Genomic DNA, 23688 nt, shown 5'->3' with positions numbered 1-23688 from the left:
CTTGTTCCGATAAATGATGCGATCGTTGATACGTGCATAGTATCTAATGTGCGGCAAATCAAAAGGGCACACGATTTTCTTGGCCTAAATACTACTAGGGCACAAGTCTCCCGTGGAAGCACTTTCTGTAGATACTTCATTTTTTTAAAACATATGAACTTTCTGTAGATACTTCATTTTTTAAACATGTGAACTTTCTGTAGACATAAGTTCTGGATATTTTTTTTAACATGTGAACGATATTTTTAAGTGGAACGTGCACTGTTTTTAATGGTACGAAACATTTTGTTTTGCATTACACAAAAAATAATGTAATGTCGAACATTTTCCGAAAAAGTCACGTACATTTTCTTTAAATGTGTGGAAAAAAAATTAAATGTCACTTACTGTTTTTCTGAATGGTGCAAGCATTTTCCCAGAGTTGAGCAAACTTTCTTTATTGAACAATTTTCAAATGTGTGATGAACAATTTTAACAAATTAACCAAATTATATTTCCATAATACAAGTATTAGTATTTTTAACACATGTGTAACGTCGCGACTACTTGCTCCCACCATTGGACTTATAAATATTCCTACAAGAACTGATGTATAAACTAGTATGTGATGGCAACTCCCTCTTCTTAATGTGCATGCACTTCAAACTCATAATTAATTAATCATTGATGATTTTCCATACACAATCTTAGCCAGCCGTCACTAAACTTGTTCTTCGTGAACATACATCTCCAGGTTTTTAGAGATGCCGGTCATCAATGGCCAGTGGAGGACCCGTCGAACGAGTGGTCAGAGCCTTGAACCGTGGCTCATCTGGCTGCATCCGGCGTCGTCAACCTTTAGTTGTTAATGGCTCCTGGCTGAGCCAGGACGTCGCCACAAGGCTGACTTATGCGCGAGAAAACAATCCAACGAACTACTCCTTCGTTTACACGAGAGAGGCGAAGCGAAGCAATCGAACAGAATGCCGTTGGCTCTGGCGAACGAGCATTGTGGAGTTTTTAATTCTATTATTAGCCGGAATAAATTCATTCCATTACTGAACTGAACTCGCTTGTTGTAGAGCAAAGCAAACATGAGTTGGATATACAATTATGTTCCGTCTCTTCTTTGTCCTCTTGTCCTCAAACACGAACGCATCGCGTCGATTATTAAATGCAACTGACAAATTATTAAACCAAATACGATTAAACGGCTGGTTTCCATCATCCTTCTGGATGCCCCTCGATCAATCCATAAGACAAGCTCAGCCAGCCACCACTAAACTTCTTGTTGGTATTCATACATCTCGAGGTTTTTACTTTTTAGAGAGATGCCGACTGTCAATGGCCAGTGGTGCAACCATCCAACGAGCCTTGACAGAGCGCCCATGTATCTGCATCCGACGTCAACAACATCTAGCTCCTTAATGGCTCCCGGCGAAGCCACTAGTACACTGTTAATGGGGGGCACTCCCAGCCACACGTCTTCGGGCGGATAGCCTCATCCGTCTGGGCATATAAGGGTCTCCATCCCCAAGCCTCCTCCACTCTTCATCGACAACACCGCCGCAGCCACAACAGCTTCGGATCCCTCCAGCACCTGCTCCTCTCCCCCAATCGATCGCCATGGCGGCTGCCGCGCTTAGGGCCCAGTTGAACAACCTTGTCACATCCATGTTCGCCATGGCCATTCCAGCCTCAACCCCCTACTAAACCCATGTGGTTGCTGGCTGACTATCACTTTAGCTTCTCGTGAACTGATCCATCTAGGGTATGGTGGATGAGTATTTCCAGTGCTTGCAGTCGATGGACGAGGATGGCAGCTCAGGCCCAACCTTGGTCCCTGAGGTCATCAACCTCTTCATCGCCAACACCAACAGAATCCTCAACGACATCGTCGGCCTGCTGTCCGCCCCCAAGACCCCCTTCTTTTCATCTGCTTTCGTCATGTCATCTTGGGTACTTATTTCGCCCCCTCTGCTTTGAGATACCCAGGAAGCAGCCCGTGAACTTCAACAAGGTCAACAACCTGGTGCATCAGCTCAAGGGGTGCAGCTGCAGGCGATGATGCTAAGACATTTCTTTGTCCAACCCATTTATAATTGTATGTTTTTCCCAGCCGCATCCAAGGAAAGTGAGAGCACCAGCGCCAAATCTAGGACTTGAACCCTCATGGGATGGGCTGGGGAATACCACTATTCTCCTAACCATCCAACCACATGTTGGTTAGCGTATACATGTTCTAATATGGTGCTATGTTGATTGATCACTAGAGAATGCGTGGTCAGGCTCAAACCAAAATGTTAAACTGCAAATTTGATTTATAACTGTATGTTTGTTAACTTACAATCATATCTAATGGCTATAAAAAATTGGTTTATTAATATTATGGTCATATATTTTTAATTATTGTGGTAATTTTTAGTCTATTTATCTTTTTTTGGGAAACCTGTCAAATACTTTAATATATAATAGAAGATAGATGTGGCTCCTTTCGAAATCAATTTGCTCCCTTTTTAGGGGTAATTTTCCATAGATTTAAGATTTTCAATACTTGACTAGTAATTTTCCAAATATGTGTTTTGAACATTTTTGAATATATGATTAACTAATTTTCATGTAGACGTTTTGATGTATACTTTTTCTTACACATTGTATATCTTTTACATTGAAAATACTTTTGTGTGTGTGTGTGTGTGTCTGTGTGTGTGTGTGTGTGTGTGTTAAAAGATTAATATACGATTAACGTTTTCTCAAAATACAAGTTCTGAACATTTTGTACGGTATGAAACATTTTGTTTGGATTACACAAAAAATATAATGTCAAACATTTTCCAAAAATGTCACATACATTTTCTTGACATGCATGCAAAAACTAAATGTCACTTGCAGTTTTTATGAACGGTACAAACATTTTCTAAGAGTGGAGCAACCTTAGTTTATTTACTATTTCTTTAATATAAACAAAATAAAAAAGAAAAAAGCACATGTGTGATACCATGTCTACTTGCTCGCTTTAGCTCATCTACTGTCTTGACATGCCCATCCACCTTTGCTGTCTCAGCTCCTGCCCTGCCTCCTGGATACCAGATTCAGTTTGCTCGCCTGCCGCCAAACATTGGAACTTCATATGATGGCCTCCAGCTCCAACTCTCTTCCTGGCCTAGACACGGATGAGCACGGCCCCGACACGGCTGGACCCTCCGCCCTGGCGTCGCCTCACTCACTCAACCGAGCCGATGTTCTTTCTGTCTCTAGCAAGCACCTTCTCCACCACCTTCTACACCAATGGAGGTGAGCATTTTTGCAACCCAAACTGGCCGTTGTTGTCTCTCTCTTCTCTGGTGCGTCCTTTTGATTTTCTCTCTCCACCTTCCGCTAGTGGTCAAGCTAGTCAATTACAAGCGAAATAACATTCTCATGATGCGCACATAGCTCGCTATACCATCGTGAGGACCCTTCGACGGTCTCGCCTTCCGAGTCCAGTTTCTGTTAAGCTAGCATTGTATGTGGCTTTAGTTTAGCCGGCACTCTGTTTTCACTAGAGTATTTGGCTTTAGTTCAGTGTATAATTCGGTTTAGCAGTCAATTCCGTTTTCACTAGTGAATACCAAGTCTAGATCTGGTTGCCTCCACTCTGTCCACGTCCTACAAATGTTCATCATTTGAAGTTTTCAATTTATAATAAACACCCATGTAAATGTACTTGCCATTACTTTTGTTTGCTTCTCTTCTTGATTAAAGTTGTTATTGGACTAAAGCTTGCCATGTCTTTTCAATCGACCGAAGTCGTCGACGCACTATGAAGTTGGGTAGGAGATGCGTGACCCTGCTCGAGGACCTACCAGAGGAGATCATTGACATGATACTCATCTGGTTGCCACCCAAGGAGGTCGGCCGCTGCCGTGTCGTCGCCATGTCATTGCCCAGCGTGACACCCACACCCGCATTCTTTCTTGAGCACCGCCACCGCCAAGTCATCGCTCCCCATCGTCGACTGCCACACGGGGCCGCCAAGCTCATCATCTTTGTGACGCCGTAGCCCATCAGCATCTCTGGCCTTTCCTACAATGATTTCGCCGCCTTCCACGGAACAAAAGTTACTCAAGAAAATGCGCTATTCATCTAACTGTTTACCACCTGTCCACCAACATGGCAGACTGCACTGGCCTCTTTATGGAGCAAGTGACATTACAGGAGACGGTCGAGACATTATTGTGTTCGACATAGAATCAGAGTCATTCCGATGGATGCGCGGTCCTCCCTAGCCATGCCATCACGGGAAGTTGTTCGACACGAAGGGGACACTTGCTTTATGGGGTGGCTTGACTCCAAGCTAACTTCTATTAATGTCCGGGTAATGCAGGATTACGAGGCTAAAATACGGGCCTTCGAGTACTGGATTGGCCTGTCGATGGTGGAGGCATCAAAGACAACTTTATTCAGCTTCCTCCAAAAAGAAAACGATAAGATCCTTGGAGCCCACGGTGCACAGCTGTTGAACAACATGGTTGTGCTAATCAGTAGTCGTTTTCAACAAAAAAAACACGTGCTACCCTATGGTATTGTGTACAATGAATGTGTCAGTATTGCATGTTGCTTACTCACCGCACCCTCTCCGAAATCCTAGCTCCAATTCTAGGGCATGAGATGCACAAAGATCAGGGACATCAAGTTTATGCTCGCGAGCTCAGATGCATCCTCGTGAACAGTAAAATAAGAAAAGTAGTATACAAACTTTTTGAAATCTGATTTTTTAATGCGAACAAACATTAACAATTCTGAACATGCATGCAAATTACCATGTATAAAAAACATGTAAAACTACTTCCGTAGAAAAAAAAACAAAATTGATGCTCTATGTGTTGTTTCGTCATAACAATTTGAACACATGTGGAGAATTCGTCAATGTTTGTTCCAAGATAATCAGTTTTTTTATATCATTTACTATTTTTTACTGTTCATGAGTGTGCATATAAGCTCTCGAGAAGAATCCATAGCCTTCAATCTCCATAGGGCATGTCTGAGAATGTTGGTGACTTCTGTTTTGCTTTTGCCTTGACATGCCTTTTGTTCATAGCTCCTTTTATGTGTAATGTACATTGTTTCTAAACTGCATGAAACATTTTTCCGAATTATGCACACATTGTTTACATTGTATAATTTTTTTTAAAATTCCACATACATTTTTGGAAACGGGTGAATAGCTTCGAAATGACACATACTTCTTACCGAATGGTACTCCCTCCGTTTCTTTTTAGTTTGCATATAAGATTTGGTCAAAGTCAAACTACACAAAGTTTGAGCAAATTTATATAATGAAGTATCAACATCTACAATATTAAAGCTATATGGTAAATTCATTTCATGATGCATCTAATATATTGGTTTCATACTGTGATTGTTGATATTCTTTCTTATAAAGTTGGTCAAACTTTACAAAGTTTGACTTCGACCAAATTTTATATGCAGACTAAAAAGAAACGGGGGAGTACAAACATTTCCTTAATATTGAGCAATCATATTTTACACAGTATGAACATTTTTTAATGTGGAATGAACACTTTTTAAAAAAATATAAATTATCTTTTCATAATAATGTATATACTCTTTTTAATAGAAATAAAATTAAAAAGGAAAAACACATGTGTGGCGTCAGGTCTACTGGCTCCCTATAGGCGAGCTATGCTTCCGTCTCACCTTGCCCATCCACCAGGCCGTGGTGGCTCCGGCTGCTCTGCCTCCTACACTCCGGGCCGAGCTCGCTTGCCTCCGTCTAGACAGAACCTCGCACTATGGCCTCTAGCTCCTACTCTCCTCCTTAACTGGTTGCAACGAGCACGGGCTCGCACGGGTTCACCCTCCTCCCTGGCGTCGCCTCGCTCACTCAAATGAGCTGCTGCTTTCCCTCATTCCGACGAGGACCTTCTACTCCGCCTTCTTCCATAACACAGGTGTGAACCATTGTTGCCCGAACTGGCCGCCGTTGTCTCTCTCATCAGGTGTGTCTTCTTGATTTTCTCTCACCAACTGCAGCTGGCGCTCAAGCTTGTTAATTAGAGGTGACAGAACACGCTCGCGATGCGCACATAGGGTCTCGCCTTCCGTGTCCAGTTTCTGTAAATCTAATATTGTATGTGGCTTCAGTTTAGCCATCACTTTTGTCTTCACTAGCTACGACTTGATCTATACCTGTATGTCCACATACGACGTGACAGGTCCTACTTATTTGCTACATGAAACTAATTAAGCAGAAAGCCAATGCATGCACGCTACAAACACATGCACGTACAAACTATCCTATACTGAACTAATGCATAGAGTTGAAGTCTAATCCAATATCTGACAGACCTTATAACAAGATTAGCACCAACAAATATTGTATGTGGCTTCAGTTTAGCCATCACTTTTGTCTTCACTAGTGTATTTGGCTTCAGTTTAGTGTATAATTTGGTTTAGCCGTCACTCTGTTTTCACTAGCGAACGCCAAGTCTTGGATTGGTTGCATCCACACTCTCCATGTCCTACACACGCTCATGACTTGCACTTGTCAATGTATAATAAAGACTCGTGTAAACATACTTTTCATTTACGCTTAGAAAAACTAGCACTCTTTCTCTTGAGGTTATCATAGTCTTGGCTTGCCATGACTTCACCAAGTATTGTTGGAGATGCCATAAATTTGAGGCATTCCTGTTTGAGATCATTACACTAATGTTGATCAGCTAACGCATATGTAGTTGCCACTGTTTGTACTTTAAGACACCTGTAAAGAATAGCCTCACATATGAGCTTCAGCTTTTCAATTGCGTATCGATCGGCAGCCTTGAGTAAGTGGCGTACAATCTCTTCTATGTCCTCGTCATCGAAATTGTTGAAAGGAAGCACCAAGCAGTCTGTGTACAAAATATAAGAGAGCCTTAAATATATCAGGTAACATAACTTGCAGGATTATAGATGATCCGTCATTCTCCATCATTGGGCCATAGAGCTGCACCCTAAACACAGGGAACCTTGCAGCAAGCACTAGCATATGTGCAAGAAATGATTCACCTTGGAAGTAGAAGGTCACGTCCGCCCCTTCTTTTGACTCTAATAGATTTGCCATATCAGTTGATAGATGGGATTGTGGCAGCTTCACTTGGGGTGAAAGTAGTAAGTCACTGCAAGTCACCAATGGATCTTTCATAACAGTGATCGAACATTCAATCAAGAAGTGGTCAAATTCCACATATTCTGCTTCAAGCAAAGTTTTCTCCATTACCTTGTCCCACACCCTCCCATCCTACATTTGCCTTCTGCACTAGATAAGTTTAAAACTCCGATCTGATTCAACTCCATGCTCTGTCCTCCTGGGGAGATCAATCGATAACAAAATATTGCCTTCACTTCAGCATTTTCCCTCATAAGCTCAACAAGAATAGAGTTGTGCTTTTGGCTTTCAGCATTGATTCCTTGTGGGTACAATCTAACTGAACAGTCATACTCACCAACTTGGAAGGCATGGGATCTCATAAAATTGCCCGGTCCAGTTTCCTTGATGACACTATAGTCATTAACCACAAAGATGTGGCTATCCTGAACCACCGTCGCGTTGCAGGTCGAGACTGTAGTTCCAAACTCCATGTGCAATTCAAGTGCCTGCAATTCCACACAAGATCCTATTAGCACACAAAATATGCTTCATTATTTTAAAATAACAGAAATATATGTACTAGTGAACCACCTCGACCTATTCAAAAGGTGGGACACAATTATTGTAGGATCACCTGCCAATAACACTACTTGGCCTAGATACAAGTTATGGACCAAACTCACCTACGCGTGTTTCTTGAACCAGCCCATGGCAAAGAAGAGTTGCATCACAGGGTAGCATTATATCTCTTTTCCTCGGGCTTTCCTACAAAAAAGAGCTCGGCCCGAATATTTTGACTCCCATAAAATCAGAGGAAACGAACGGTGTTCCTCTGGTCTGCTACGGTGTTCCTTTGAATTAATACTACAAACAAAACGGCACCACAGGAAGATCAATTCCAACTGAACGGCCACTCCTACGATTTTTACTTATATATACTTCTCATATAAAAAATGAATATATGCGAACCATGCATCTACCTATGCAGCACAGTACTACTAGTCTCTACTGTCTACTACTACCATCTAGTACCAGCTATGGATTGAATAACAGACCTTGAAATGGAAGAGTGCAGTGGAATGGCGACCAACGGTAGAAGAGATCCCAAAGCAAAATCTTGGCCGGCAGGCTCACTACGTAGCAAACCTAGTGTGAGAGATCGGTATTTCTCGATCTGGGTAGTGTGTTCCTGCTAGTGTGTGTGGTTGAGTTTTAAAGGATTGAAAACATGCCTTCTCGTGATAATATTTGAGCGCTATCTATTTCCATCGGCCAATATTTAGATAATTTTAGTACCATGCCAAAAAATCCTAATACAATTAATACAATAAAATGACCACATATCTGTACATAAATGATCTCACAAAATTAACTGGCTACTATATATCTCCTAGATATATTCTGTAAATGCACAAAATCCTCATCAATTTCTAGCAACTACTTTCTCCGATATTATGAGTAAAACTTTGACCAAAATTTTAAATAGAGATTGGTTTTGCTAATACTAAGTGCACACTCCCTTATCTATACCCTCTAACATTGCTTCGAGATATGTGCTATCCAACTAACTTAGGACATACAAATTTCTTTTGTGGGTTCCTCTCAAATGATAAAACATATGTACATCAAACTTTATAGATCATTATAACTTTGGAACTAAATGTTGGAAAGAGAATATGGAATTTGTTGATCTATTATAAATATACAAAATTTAATTTGAACAAAAAAACTGAATTTTTTGTTACACGTCGTAGATCGAATACGTTGTTGACCTGTAAAGTTTGATGTCCATATGCTCATTTATTTTGGAGATGCAAAAGTGGAAAGTTCATGAATTGACCGCGAGGCACAAAATGGATGGTTAGATAAGGGGGGTACAACCAAAACTTTCACTTTTAACTAATAAAATATGAATTGTGTGTCGAAAAACTATATTGTGGGAGAACATCTTTCGAATACCAAACTGCTAACTTAACCCAACACGCGTCCGTTGGGAATACATTGTTGTGGTGTAGTGTACATACGTTCATCACTTGCGCATGTAAATGTATAATAAAGGCCCATGTAAATGTACTTGTCATTAACGCTTCAGAAAGTAACTAATGCCTAAACGCATTAGAAACAAAACATGATGGAGTGGCACTAAATCGAACAATAGGAATTAGTTACCATCTCGTGTTGCAAATCACCCAACATAAGAACCAAGAAATATTTACTTTCATCCTCGGAATGTTTGTAGTTGTATACATCACGCAGTGTGCATCTTCCTCAAGACAGAGACCACATCTTAGCCTGGCCACCTGCGGCAATATAAAGTGGAATGAAGACATGAAGGGATTTCATATATGACATGATGGATCAAGAGAGGGAGAGAGCTGAGCAGCACACGAACAAATCAACGGAGGATTACTGGCAAAGGTCACAGTGAAATCGAAAGGTGGGGAAGTCCAAGATAAAACTATGGCCGAGATCACACTAAAAAATTAAGACTTGGAACTCTCTCGTCATTTGAAAATATACCAGTTTGAATAACTGTATTTATAACCTCATTAAGAATAGTGATTCATGTAAAACTTAAGCTTTTTATCACCTTACTTGCCTCTCTCCTTGATTCAAGCTGTTGTTGGACTAAATCTTGCCATGTCTTTCGAACCGACGGGAATCGATAGAGCACTACGATGCCAGGAAGGAGAGGCGTGACCCTACACGAGCTCCTTCCCAAAAAGATCATTGAAAAATACTCATAGGTTGTCGCCGAAGGACGTTGGCCGCTGTCGTGCCATCACCATGTCATGACGTGGCGTGATCACACCCAGATTCTTGCATGAGCACCACGGGCGCTAGCCGTTGCTCCCCATGATCGATGGCCACAGGCGGCCCACCAGCCTTGTGGTTGTTCGTGACGTCGTTTCCCATCAGCAGCTCTAACCTTTTCTCCTGGGCTCCGAACACCATTCTCCAGATTGTCGCAAGGGTCCTGTGATGCCTTCCTTATATTTTCTCGGGGTAACTAGTTGTACATCTGTAACCCAGTTATCCACACGCATTTTCCAGTTTACCATCAGTCCACCACCATGAAGACTGCACTAGCGTATTTATGGTACCAGTGAAATTATGGGAGGCGGTGAAGACATTATTGAATTTGACATAGAATTAGTCATTTCGATGGATGCATTGTCCACTCCAGTCGTCCCTAAGTTGTTCGACAAGGAGGGTACACTTGCTTTATTGGGTGGCTTGACTCCCTGGACAACTTCTGTCAATGACTGGGTGATGCAAGATTACGAGGCTAAATTATGGTCCTTCAAGTACCGGATTTACCTGTCAATGGTGGATACATCAAAGGCAACTTTATTCAACTTCCTCCAAAAAGAAAAAGGATAATATCGTTACATTCCACGGCGCAGCTGTTAAATAATGTGGCTCTGCTAAACTAACAGCCTTTTTGAACAAAAAGCACATGCTACCCTACGATATTGTGAACAATTGAATGAGTCAGTATTTGATATTGCTTACTCACCACACCCTCGAAGAGAGTATCGTTTCTACTCGTGAGCTCATACGCATCCTCGTGAATAGTAAAAATAAAAATAGTACATAAGTTTTAAAAATCTGAATTTTTTTTACGGACGACCATTGACGAATTCTGAACATGTGTGCAAATTTCCATGACGAAAACACATGTCAATATGCTTCCGTAGAAAAAACAAAATTGATTCTCTATCTGTTGCGTTTTCATGAAAATTTGAACACATGTTCATAATTCGTCAACTTTTGTTCCAAAAATTTCAGCTTTTTATTTCTTTTACTATTGTTTTTTATTTTACTGTACAGGAGGGCGCATGTGAGCTCAGGTGTAAACTCTAGAACGCGTTTAGCGGGCAAACGGCTACCCGAAGCGCTCCGAAGCTGCCGGTTATTTTAGGAAAAAAATATGTCTCCTTTCTCCATTAGAAAACTTTTCTCATCTGGGTTTCTTTCACATCCTACAGGATACTTTCACGGTCATCTTTTGGTGCTTGCATTTTGTTCTGTTTTGCATTTAATTCTTTGTTTTAAAAATTCAAAATGGCATAACTTTCAAACCACGCATCGAAATTAAGATCCGATTTCACTGTTGGAATCATCACGACGTGATTTTCAAAACTAGACGCTGCATGAGTATGTTTAGGCCCCACTAGGTGCAACTGCCTGATAGTTGATGTGCAACTACGTGACAGTCGATGTGCAACTTTCTCCCTACGAGTGGACTTGCAGTTTTCATTGATGACACCTCCACCCCAAAGTACCCCTACCAATGAGATGTGCAACTTCATCTATTGACTCGACCAACTTTCTAGTAGTCGATGTGCAACTCCCTCCCCCCCCCCCCTCCCTCATAGATCTCCGTTTTCACTATTTAATGTCTTGGCCAAGTGCTCAACAGTGGACGTGCAACTTCGGATGTTGCACCGGGCAACTTCCTAACAGAGATGTGCAACCTTCCCCGTATCCCCCATGGAAGTGTAGATGCTAGCATCCCGTCCAAACCACCCATGCTAGTGAGATGTGCAACTTTAGAGCCTTGTCTATATGCAACATTTCAGTATCCCGTATGGATGTGTTGTCTGACCATCCAACTATCCCTGCCACTGAGATGTGCCAACTTTGTCTATTGCCTTGACCACCTGGCTAACAAACTATGTGAAACTCCGTGTGTTGCCCCCACCAATTAAAACCACATATCCACAAGTAGGAAGGGAATGAGTTGCACATCGACTACTAGGTAGTTGGCTAGAACAACAGACTGAGTTGCACATATTGCTACTAGTAGGGTAGGTGCCACAAGGAAAAACTACACATCTACAAGTAGGGAGGACGGGTTGCACATGCACTACTAGGTAGTTGGCCAGAACAGTAGACTAGTTGCACATCACAAAAGGTTGGTTGTTATGGTTTCTAAGTTGCAACCTCATAATAAGTTGGGTCATGCAGCTCTGAAGTTGGTCTTGAAAAGAACTGATCATGATGTACTGAAGTTCCACCATGCAGTAATAGAGTTGCACCATATAGGACCAAAATTGACATAAAAAATCTTCCGGCAAAACATACTTGTGCGGGATCTAGTTTCAAAGATCTCGTCGTGAAGATTCTAGCGGTGAAAACAGATCTGAATTTGAACTCAATGTTTGAAAGATACAACTTGTTAAAAACTTAAAAACTCAAAATAAATGTACGTGGATCTGTTTTTTATGGACCAGTGTGAACAAATTTAATGCCAACAGTCATATGTGCTAGAAGACAAAAAAGTACACATACATAAAAGTGACAGCGGCTGCTTCCTTACGTGAAATAGTGCACACGCACTAATTGGAATTTAGGTAAACCCTATAGCCTCTAATTCTCCACGGGACATATCTGAATGGTCAAGACTTCTATTTTGATTTTGAAGTGCATGAAAGATTTTTTATTCGTACGAATTCTTTTTACATTTTGTAACAATTTTCAAAATGCAATGTACATTTTCTTGAAACGAGTAAGTAACTTAGAAATATCACATGATTCTTGTTCAATGCTACTACTTTTTCTAAAACTTGAGCAAACTTTTTTACACAGTATGAACATTTTCTAAATGTGCGATGAAAACATTTTAAAAATGAAATAAATTATGCTTTCACAATAATGTATGTGGCTTCAGTTTAGCCATCAATCTATCTTCACTAGTGTATTTTGCTTTAGTTTACTATATAATTCGATTTAGCCATCACTCTATTTTCACTAGCGAACACAAAGTCTTGAGTTGGTTGCATCCACTCCCTCCACGTTCTACACACTTTCATCACTCGCACTTGTCAATGTATAATAAAGACCCATGTAAATATGCTTGTCAGAAACGCTTAGGATGTTTACATTGACAAGTACATTTACTTGTGTCTTTATTATACATTCACAAGTGCAAGTGATGAATGTGTGTAGGACGTGGTGAGAGTGGATGCAACCATCTTAAGACTTGGTGTTCGCTAGTGAAAACAGAGTGATGGCTAAGTCGAATTATACACTAAACTGAAGCCAATTACACTAGTGAAGATAAAGTGATGGCTAAACTGAAGCCACATACATTAGGATTTTACAACATCCCCATCACGAGAATATTTTTGGGTGATGCAACATTATGAGGATAAAAAATGGCTTTCAAGAACCGGATTGACCTTCAACGTTGGAGGCGTCAACACAACTGTAGTCAGCTTATTCCAAAAAGGAAAGAATAAGATCATTTGATTCAACTACGCAGCCATTGAACCACATGGCTATGCCAAACCAGCGTGAGTTGCTGGTCATTTTCAACAAAATACGCTGCTGACATATTGTCACCATTAGAAAGAGTGAGTATTGCATGCCGCTTACTAACCACCGCCTCCAAGAAAGCATCGTTCCAATTCTAGGTCATGAGATGCAAAATGATGAGTAGACTCCATTGACTCCACAGGCCATGTCTGAACGGTCATGACTTATGTTTTGCTTTTCCCTTGACATGTAATTTTTTGTTGCTCTTCTTAAGGGTAATGTACATTGTATTTGAATGGTATGGATCATATTTTTTTGAGACAAACATTCTTCAAATTGTATAACATTTTTTTAAATGCCACGTACATTTTCTTGAAACATGTGTACATCTTTTAATGTCGGACTTTTTTGATACAAACGTTTTAAAACAAATGAGTAAACCTTTTTTACACTACTTGAACATTTTTTAAATATGCGATGAACACTTTTAAAACCAACTAAATTATTTTCACAATGTATGTATGTAGTATTTTTCTAAATATAAAAAAATAAAGGCAACACGCAGCTGGCCCAAAGCAAGTTAATTAAAGGCGACAGAACACGCTGACCGCGCATTGGAAGGCCGTTGGCTCTAGCGAAAGAGCATTGTGGGGTTTTTTCTTCTATTATTAGCCGGAACAAATTCATTCCATTACTGAACTGAACTCGCTTGTTGTAGAGCGAAGCGAACATGAGTTGGATATAGAATTACGTTCCGTCTCTTCTTTGTCCTCTTGTCCTCAAACAAGCGCATGTCGCATCGATTATTCAATGCAACCGACAGATTATTAAACCAAGTAAGATTAAACAGCTGGTTTCCATCATCCTTCTGGATGCCCTCGATCAATCCACTATCAATGGCCAGCGGAGCAACCATCCAACGAGCCTTGACCGAGCACCCATCTAGCTGTATCCGACGTCGACAACGTCTAGCTCCTTAATGGCTCACGGCCAAGCCACTAGTAGACTGTTAATGGGGGCACTCCCAGCCACACGTCTTCGCGCGGACAGACTCATCCGTCTGGGTATATAATGGGCTCCGTCTCCAAGCCTCCTCCACTCTTCACCGATAACATCGCCGGAGCCACCACAACTTCGGGTCCCTCCAGCACCTGCTCCTTTCCCCCAATCAATCGCCACGGCGACTGCCGCGCTCAGGGCCCAGTTGAACAACCTTGTCACATCCATGTTCGCCACAGTCATTCCACCGTCAAGCCCCTACTAGCCCGTGTGGTTGCTGGCTGACTATGCCTTTAGCTTCTCGTGAAATGGTCCATCTAGGGTATGGTGGATGAGTATTTCTAGTACTTGCAGTCGATGGATGAGGATGGCAGCTCAGGCCCAGGCTTGGTCCCTGAGGTCATCAACCTCTTCATCACCAACACCAACAGGATCCTCAACGACATCGTCGGCCTGCTGTCCGCCCCCAAGACCCCCTTCTTTCCATTTGCTTTCGTCATGTCATCTTGGGTACTTATTTCGTCCGCTCTGCTTTGCGATACCCAGGAACCAGCCCGTGGACTTCAACAAGGTCGACGACCCGGTGCATCAGCTCAAGGGGTGCAGCTGTAGGTGATGATGCTAAAACATTTCTTTGTCCAACCCATTTATAACTGTATGTTGTTCTCATCCGCATCCAAGGAAAGTGAGAGCACCAGCGCCAAGTCTAGGACTTGAACCCTCATGGGATGGGCTGGGGAATACCACTATTCTCCTAACCATCCAACCACATGTTGGTTAGCGTATACATGTTCTAATATGGTGCTATGTTGATTGATCACTAGACTATGCGTGGTCAGGCTCAAACCAAAATGTTAAACTGGAAATTTGATTTATAATTGTTTGTTTGTTAACTTACAATCATATCTAATGGCTATAAAAATTTGGTTTACTAATTTTACGGTCATATGTTTCTAATTATTGTGGTAATTTTTAGTCTATTTATCTTTTTTTGGGAAACCTGACAAATACTTTAATATATAATAGAAGATAGATGTGGCTCCTGTCAAAATCAATGTGCTCGTTCCAACTAATTTTTGGCGTATATAATAGATGTGGCTCCTTTCAAAATAGATGTGACAAATACTTTAATATATAATAGAAAATAGATGTGGCTCCTTTTTGGTGTATCAAGAAGCATCGCACACTGGACAACTAATTTTCTCTGCGTGCTCATTCCGATAAATGATGCAATCGTTGATGCGTGCATAGTATCTAATGTGCGGCAAATCAAAAGGGCACACGATTTTCTTGGCCTAAATACTACTAGGGCACAAGTCTCCCGTGGAAGCACTTTCTGTAGATACTTCATTTTTTTAAACATATGAACTTTCTGTAGATACTTCATTTTTTAAACATGTGAACTTTCTGTAGACATAAGTTCTGGACATTTTTTTTAACATGTGAACGATATTTTTAAGTGGAACGTGCACTGTTTTAATTGGTACGAAACATTTTGTTTTGGATTACACAAAAAATAATGTAATGTCGAACATTTTTCAAAAAAAGTCACGTACATTTTCTTTAAATGCGTGGAAAAAAATTAAATGTCACTTACTGTTTTTCTGAATGGTGCAAACATTTTCTAAGAGTTGAGCAAACTTTGTTTATTGAACAATTTTCAAATGTGCGATGAACACTTTTAACAAATTAACCAAATTATATTTCCATAATACAAGTATTAGTATTTTTAACACATGTGTAACGTTGCGTCTACTTGCTCCCACCATTGGACTTATAAATATTCCTACAAGAACTGATATATAAACTAGTATGTGATGGCAACTCCCTCTTCTTAATGTGCATGCGCTTCAAACTCATAATTAATTAATCATTGATGATTTTCCATACATAATCTTAGCCAGCCGTCACTAAACTTGTTCTTCGTGAACATACATCTCCAGGTTTTTAGAGATGCCGGCCGTCAATGGCCAGTGGAGGACCCATCGAACGAGTGGTCAGAGCCTTGAACCGTGGCTCATCTGGCTGTATCCGGCGTCGTCAACCTTTAGTTGTTAATGGCTCCCGGCTGAGCCAGGACGTCTCCACAGGGCTGACTTAGGCGCGAGAAAACAATCCAACGAACTACTCATTCGTTTACACGAGAGAGGCGAAGCGAAGCAATCGAACGGAATGCTGTTGGCTCTGGCGAACGAGCATTGTGGAGTTTTTTCTTCTATTATTAGCCGGAACAAATTCATTTCATTACTGAACTGAACTCGCTTGTTGTAGAGCAAAGCGAACATGAGTTGGATATACAATTATGTTTCATCTCTTTTTTGTCCTCTTGTCCTCAAACACGCGCGAATCGCGTCGATTATTAAATGCAACTGACTGATAATTAAACCAACTACGATTGAACGGCTGGTTTCCATCATCCTTCTGGATGCCCCTCGATCAATCCATAAGACAAGCTCAGCCAGCCACCACTAAACTTCTTGTTGGTATTCATACATCTCGAGGTTTTTACTTTTTAGAGAGATGCCGACTGTCAATGGCCAGTGGTGCAACCATCCAACGAGCCTTGACAGAGCGCCCATGTATCTGCATCTGACGTCAACAACATCTAGCTCCTTAATGGTTCCCGGCCGAGCCACTAGTACACTGTTAATGGGGGGCACTCCGAGCCATACGTCTTCACGCGGATAGCCTCATCCGTCCTGGCATATAAGGGTCTCCATCCCCAGGCCTCCTCCACTCTTCCTCGACAACACCGCCGCAGCCACGACAGCTTCGGATCCCTCTAGCACCTGCTCCTCTCCCCCAATCGATCGCCATGGCGGCTGCCGCACTTAGGGCCCAGTTGAACAACCTTGTCACATCCATGTTCGCCATGGCCATTCCACGCTCAACCCCCTACTAAACCCGTGTGGCTGCTGGCTGACTATCGCTTTAGCTTCTCGTGAAGTGATCCATCTAGGGTATGGTGGATGAGTATTTCCAGTGCTTGCAGTCAATGGACGAGGATGGCAGCTCAGGCCCAGCCTTGGGCCCTGAGATCATCAACCTCTTCATCGCCAACACCAACAGGATCCTCAACGACATCGTCGGCCTGCTGTCCGCCCCCAAGACCCCCTTCTTTTCATCTGCTTTCGTCATGTCATCTTGGGTACTTATTTCGTCCGCTCTGCTTTGAGATACCCAGGAAGCAGTCTGTGGACTTCAACAAGGTCAACAACCTGGTGCATCAGCTCAAGGGGTGCAGCTGCAGGTGATGATGCTAAGTTCTTTGTCCAACCCATTTATAATTGTATTTTGTTCCCAGCCGCATCCAAGGAAAGTGAGAGCACCAGCGCCATGTCTAGGACTTGAACCCTCATGGAATGGGCTGGTGAATACCACTATTCTCCTAACCATCCAACCACATGTTGGTTAGCGTATACATGTTCTAATATGGTGCTATGTTGATTGATCACTAGAGAATGCGTGGTCAGGCTCAAACCAAAATGTTAAACTGCAAATTTGATTTATAACTGTATGTTTGTTAACTTACAATCATATCTAATGGCTATAAAAAATTGGTTTATTAATTTGATGGTCATATATTTCTAATTATTGTGGTAATATTAGTCTATTTATCTTTTTTTGGGAAACCCGTCAAATACTTTAATATATAATAGAAGATAGATGTGGCTCCTTTCGAAATCAATTTGCTCCCTTTTTTAGGGGTACCAATGTGTTGCCTTGCTAATAATTCTCGCCTACGCGAGGCACTACTGGGCCGATCCAGTATTATACCTATGTGGTAGTTTTCTTTTTGTGATGTTTATACTTTTTTCACGTTTTTGCATCGGTTTTCTTCTGTGTTTCCTTGGTTTTCGTTTTATTCCTCTTTCCTTACCTTTATTTTCTTCAGTTATCTCTGTTTTTTCTTCTGTTTTTCTGTGGTTTTCTTATTTTATTTTCTGTTATTTTTTCTATGCACATTGTACACTTTTAATGTACATTACAAACATTTTAAAACATGTTTAACATTTTGGAAATATATGTTTTGGTGTCTATTGTTTTTCATAAACATTGTGTATTTTCTATACATCTAAAATATATTTTGAATATAGATTTAAGATTTTCAATACTTGACTAGTAATTTTCCAAATACGTGTTTTGAACATTTTCAAATATATGATTAACTAATTTTCATGTAGACGTTTTGATGTATACTTTTTCTTACACATTGTATATCTTTTACATTGAAAATACTGTGTGTGTGTGTCTGTGTTAAAAGATTAATATATGATTAATGTTTTCTCAAAATACAAGTTCTGAACATTTTGTACGGTACGAAACATTTTGTTTGGATTACACAAAAAATATAATGTCAAACATTTTCCAAAAATGTCACATACATTTTCTTGACATGCATGCAAAAACTAAATGTCACTTGCAGTTTTTATGAACGGTACAAACATTTTCTAAGAGTGGAGCAACCTTAGTTTATTTACTATTTCTTTAATATAAACAAAAGAAAAAAGAAAAAAGCACATGTGTGATACCATGTCTACTTGCTCGCTTTAGCTCATCTACTGTCTTGACATGCCCATCCACCTTTGCTGTCTCAGCTCCTGCCCTGCCTCCTGGATACCAGATTCAGTTTGCTCGCCTGCCGCCAGACATTGGAACTGCGTACGATGGCCTCCAGCTCCAACTCTCTTCCTGGCCTAGACATGGATGAGCACGGCCCCGACACGGCTGGACCCTCCGCCCTAGCGTCGCCTCACTCACTCAACCGAGCCGATGCTCTTTCTGTCTCTAGCAAGCACCTTCTCCACCACCTTCTACACCAATGGAGGTGAGCATTTTTGCAACCCAAACTGGCCGTTGTTGTCTCTCTCTTCTCTGGTGCGTCCTTTTGATTTTCTCTCTCCACCTTCGGCTAGTGGTCAAGCTAGTCAATTACAAGCGAAATAACATTCTCATGATGCGCACATAGCTCGCTATACCATCGCGAGGACCATCCGATGGTCTCGCCTTCCGAGTCCAGTTTGTGTTAAGCTAGCATTGTATGTGGCTTTAGTTTAGCCGGCACTCTGTTTTCACTAGAGTATTTGGTTTTAGTTCAGTGTATAATTCGGTTTAGCAGTCAATTCCATTTTCACTAGTGAATACCAAGTCTAGATCTGGTTGCCTCCACTCTGTCCACGTCCTACAAATGTTCATCATTTGAAGTTTTCAATTTATAATAAACACCCATGTAAATGTACTTGCCATTACTTTTGTTTGCTTCTCTTCTTGATTAAAGTTGTTATTGGACTAAAGCTTGCCATGTCTTTTCAATCGACCGAAGTCGTCGACGCACTATGAAGTTGGGTAGGAGATGCGTGACCCTGCTCGAGGACCTACCTGAGGAGATCATTGACATGATACTCATCTGGTTGCCACCCAAGGAGGTCGGCCGCTGCCGTGTCGTCGCCATGTCATTGCCCAGCGTGACACCCACACCCGCATTCTTTCTTGAGCACCGCCACCGCCAAGTCATCGCTCCCCATGCATTTTACTGTTCATGAGTGTGCATATCAGCTCTCGAGAAGAATCCATAGCCTTCAATCTCCATAGGGCATGTCTGAGAATGTTGGTGACTTCTGTTTTGCTTTTGCCTTGACATGCCTTTTGTTCATAGCTCCTTTTATGTGTAATGTACATTGTTTCTAAACTGCATGAAACATTTTTCCGAATTATGCACACATTGTTTACATTGTATAATTTTTTTTTAAAATTCCACATACATTTTTGGAAACGGGTGAATAGCTTCGAAATGACACATACTTCTTACCGAATGGTACTCCCTCCGTTTCTTTTTAGTTTGCATATAAGATTTGGTCAAAGTCAAACTACACAAAGTTTGAGCAAATTTATATAATGAAGTATCAACATCTACAATATTAAAGCTATATGGTAAATTCATTTCATGATGCATCTAATATATTGGTTTCATACTGTGATTGTTGATATTCTTTCTTATAAAGTTGGTCAAACTTTACAAAGTTTGACTTCGACCAAATTTTATATGCAGACTAAAAAGAAACGGGGGGAGTACAAACATTTCCTTAATATTGAGCAATCATATTTTACACAGTATGAACATTTTTTAATGTGGAATGAACACTTTTTAAAAAAATATAAATTATCTTTTCATAATAATGTATATACTCTTTTTAATAGAAATAAAATTAAAAAGGAAAAACACATGTGTGGCGTCAGGTCTACTGGCTCCCTATAGGCGAGCTATGCTTCCGTCTCACCTTGCCCATCCACCAGGCCGTGGTGGCTCCGGCTGCTCTGCCTCCTACACTCCGGGCCGAGCTCGCTTGCCTCCGTCTAGACAGAACCTCGCACTATGGCCTCTAGCTCCTACTCTCCTCCTTAACTGGTTGCAACGAGCACGGGCTCGCACGGGTTCACCCTCCTCCCTGGCGTCGCCTCGCTCACTCAAATGAGCTGCTGCTTTCCCTCATTCCGACGAGGACCTTCTACTCCGCCTTCTTCCATAACACAAGTGTGAACCATTGTTGCCCGAACTGGCCGCCGTTGTCTCTCTCATCAGGTGTGTCTTCTTGATTTTCTCTCACCAACTGCAGCTGGCGCTCAAGCTTGTTAATTAGAGGTGACAGAACACGCTCGCGATGCGCACATAGGGTCTCGCCTTCCGTGTCCAGTTTCTGTAAATCTAATATTGTATGTGGCTTCAGTTTAGCCATCACTTTTGTCTTCACTAGCTACGACTTGATCTATACCTGTATGTCCACATACGACGTGACAGGTCCTACTTATTTGCTAATGAAACTAATTAAGCAGAAAGCCAATGCATGCACGCTACAAACACATGCACGTACAAACTATCCTATACTGAACTAATGCATAGAGTTGAAGTCTAATCCAATATCTGACAGACCTTATAACAAGATTAGCACCAACAAATATTGTATGTGGCTTCAGTTTAGCCATCACTTTTGTCTTCACTAGTGTATTTGGCTTCAGTTTAGTGTATAATTTGGTTTAGCCGTCACTCTGTTTTCACTAGCGAACGCCAAGTCTTGGATTGGTTGCATCCACACTCTCCATGTCCTACACACGCTCATGACTTGCACTTGTCAATGTATAATAAAGACTCGTGTAAACATACTTTTCATTTACGCTTAGAAAAACTAGCACTCTTTCTCTTCAGGTTATCATAGTCTTGGCTTGCCATGACTTCACCAAGTATTGTTGGAGATGCCATAAATTTGAGGCATTCCTGTTTGAGATCGTTACACTAATGTTGATCAGCTAACGCATATGTAGTTGCCACTGTTTGTACTTTAAGACACCTGTAAAGAATAGCCTCACATATGAGCTTCAGCTTTTCAATTGCGTATCGATCGGCAGCCTTGAGTAAGTGGCGTACAATCTCTTCTATGTCCTCGTCATCGAAATTGTTGAAAGGAAGCACCAAGCAGTCTGTGTACAAAATATAAGAGAGCCTTAAATATATCAGGTAACATATCTTGGAGGATTATAGATGATCCGTCATTCTCCATCATTGGGCCATAGAGCTGCACCCTAAACACAGGGAACCTTGCAGCAAGCACTAGCATATGTGCAAGAAATGATTCACCTTGGAAGTAGAAGGTCACGTCCGCCCCTTCTTTTGACTCTAATAGATTTGCCATATCAGTTGATAGATGGGATTGTGGCAGCTTCACTTGGGGTGAAAGTAGTAAGTCACTGCAAGTCACCAATGGATCTTTCATAACAGTGATCGAACATTCAATCAAGAAGTGGTCAAATTCCACATATTCTGCTTCAAGCAAAGTTTTCTCCATTACCTTGTCCCACACCCTCCCATCCTACATTTGCCTTCTGCACTAGATAAGTTTAACACTCCGGTCTGATTCAACTCCATGCTCTGTCCTCCTGGGGAGATCAATCGATAACAAAATATTGCCTTCACTTCAGCATTTTCCCTCATAAGCTCAACAAGAATAGAGTTGTGCTTTTGGCTTTCAGCATTGATTCCTTGTGGGTAGAATCTAACTGAACAGTCATACTCACCAACTTGGAAGGCATGGGATCTCATAAAATTGCCCGGTCCAGTTTCCTTGATGACACTATAGTCATTAACCACAAAGATGTGGCTATCCTGAACCACCGTCGCGTTGCAGGTCGAGACTGTAGTTCCAAACTCCATGTGCAATTCAAGTGCCTGCAATTCCACACAAGATCCTATTAGCACACAAAATATGCTTCATTATTTTAAAATAACAGAAATATATGTACTAGTGAACCACCTCGACCTATTCAAAAGGTGGGACACAATTATTGTAGGATCACCTGCCAATAACACTACTTGGCCTAGATACAAGTTATGGACCAAACTCACCTACGCGTGTTTCTTGAACCAGCCCATGGCAAAGAAGAGTTGCATCACAGGGTAGCATTATATCTCTTTTCCTCGGGCTTTCCTACAAAAAAGAGCTCGGCCCGAATATTTTGACTCCCATAAAATCAGAGGAAACGAACGGTGTTCCTCTGGTTTGCTACGGTGTTCCTCTGAATTAATACTACAAACAAAACGGCACCACAGGAAGATCAATTCCAACTGAACGGCCACTCCTACGATTTTTACTTATATATACTTCTCATATAAAAAATGAATATATGCGAAGCATGCATCTACCTATGCAGCACAGTACTACTAGTCTCTACTGTCTACTACTACCATCTAGTACCAGCTATGGATTGAATAACAGACCTTGAAATGGAAGAGTGCAGTGGAATGGCGACCAACGGTAGAAGAGATCCCAAAGCAAAATCTTGGCCGGCAGGCTCACTACGTAGCAAACCTAGTGTGAGAGATCGGTATTTCTCGATCTGGGTAGTGTGTTCCTGCTAGTGTGTGTGGTTGAGTTTTAAAGGATTGAAAACATGCCTTCTCGTGATAATATTTGAGCGCTATCTATTTCCATCGGCCAATATTTAGATAATTTTAGTACCATGCCAAAAAATCCTAATACAATTAATACAATAAAATGACCACATATCTGTACATAAATGATCTCACAAAATTAACTGGCTACTATATATCTCCTAGATATATTCTGTAAATGCACAAAATCCTCATCAATTTCTAGCAACTACTTTCTCCGATATTATGAGTAAAGCTTTGACCAAAATTTTAAATAGAGATTGGTTTTGCTAATACTAAGTGCACACTCCCTTATCTATACCCTCTAACATTGCTTCGAGATATGTGCTATCCAACTAACTTAGGACATACAAATTTCTTTTGTGGGTTC

At 41.2% G+C, this 23688-nt stretch overlaps 2 pseudogenes; both read right to left on the bottom strand.

Moving 5' to 3' along the window:
• Positions 1-6564: 6564 nt before the first annotated feature.
• On the bottom strand, positions 6565-7605 carry LOC125519556 (BTB/POZ and MATH domain-containing protein 3-like; annotated as a pseudogene).
• Positions 7606-21539: 13934 nt separating this feature from the next.
• On the bottom strand, positions 21540-22580 carry LOC147962504 (BTB/POZ and MATH domain-containing protein 2-like; annotated as a pseudogene).
• Between the last annotated feature and the right edge of the window lie 1108 nt (positions 22581-23688).

Source organism: Triticum urartu, chromosome 7A (genome assembly GCF_056163025.1).
Source record: "Triticum urartu cultivar PI428250 chromosome 7A, HENAU_Tu73, whole genome shotgun sequence".
NCBI classification, from domain to species: Eukaryota; Viridiplantae; Streptophyta; class Magnoliopsida; order Poales; family Poaceae; genus Triticum; species Triticum urartu.
Note: the sequence above shows the minus strand (reverse complement) of the source record. Positions and strands in the feature narration are given on the sequence as shown.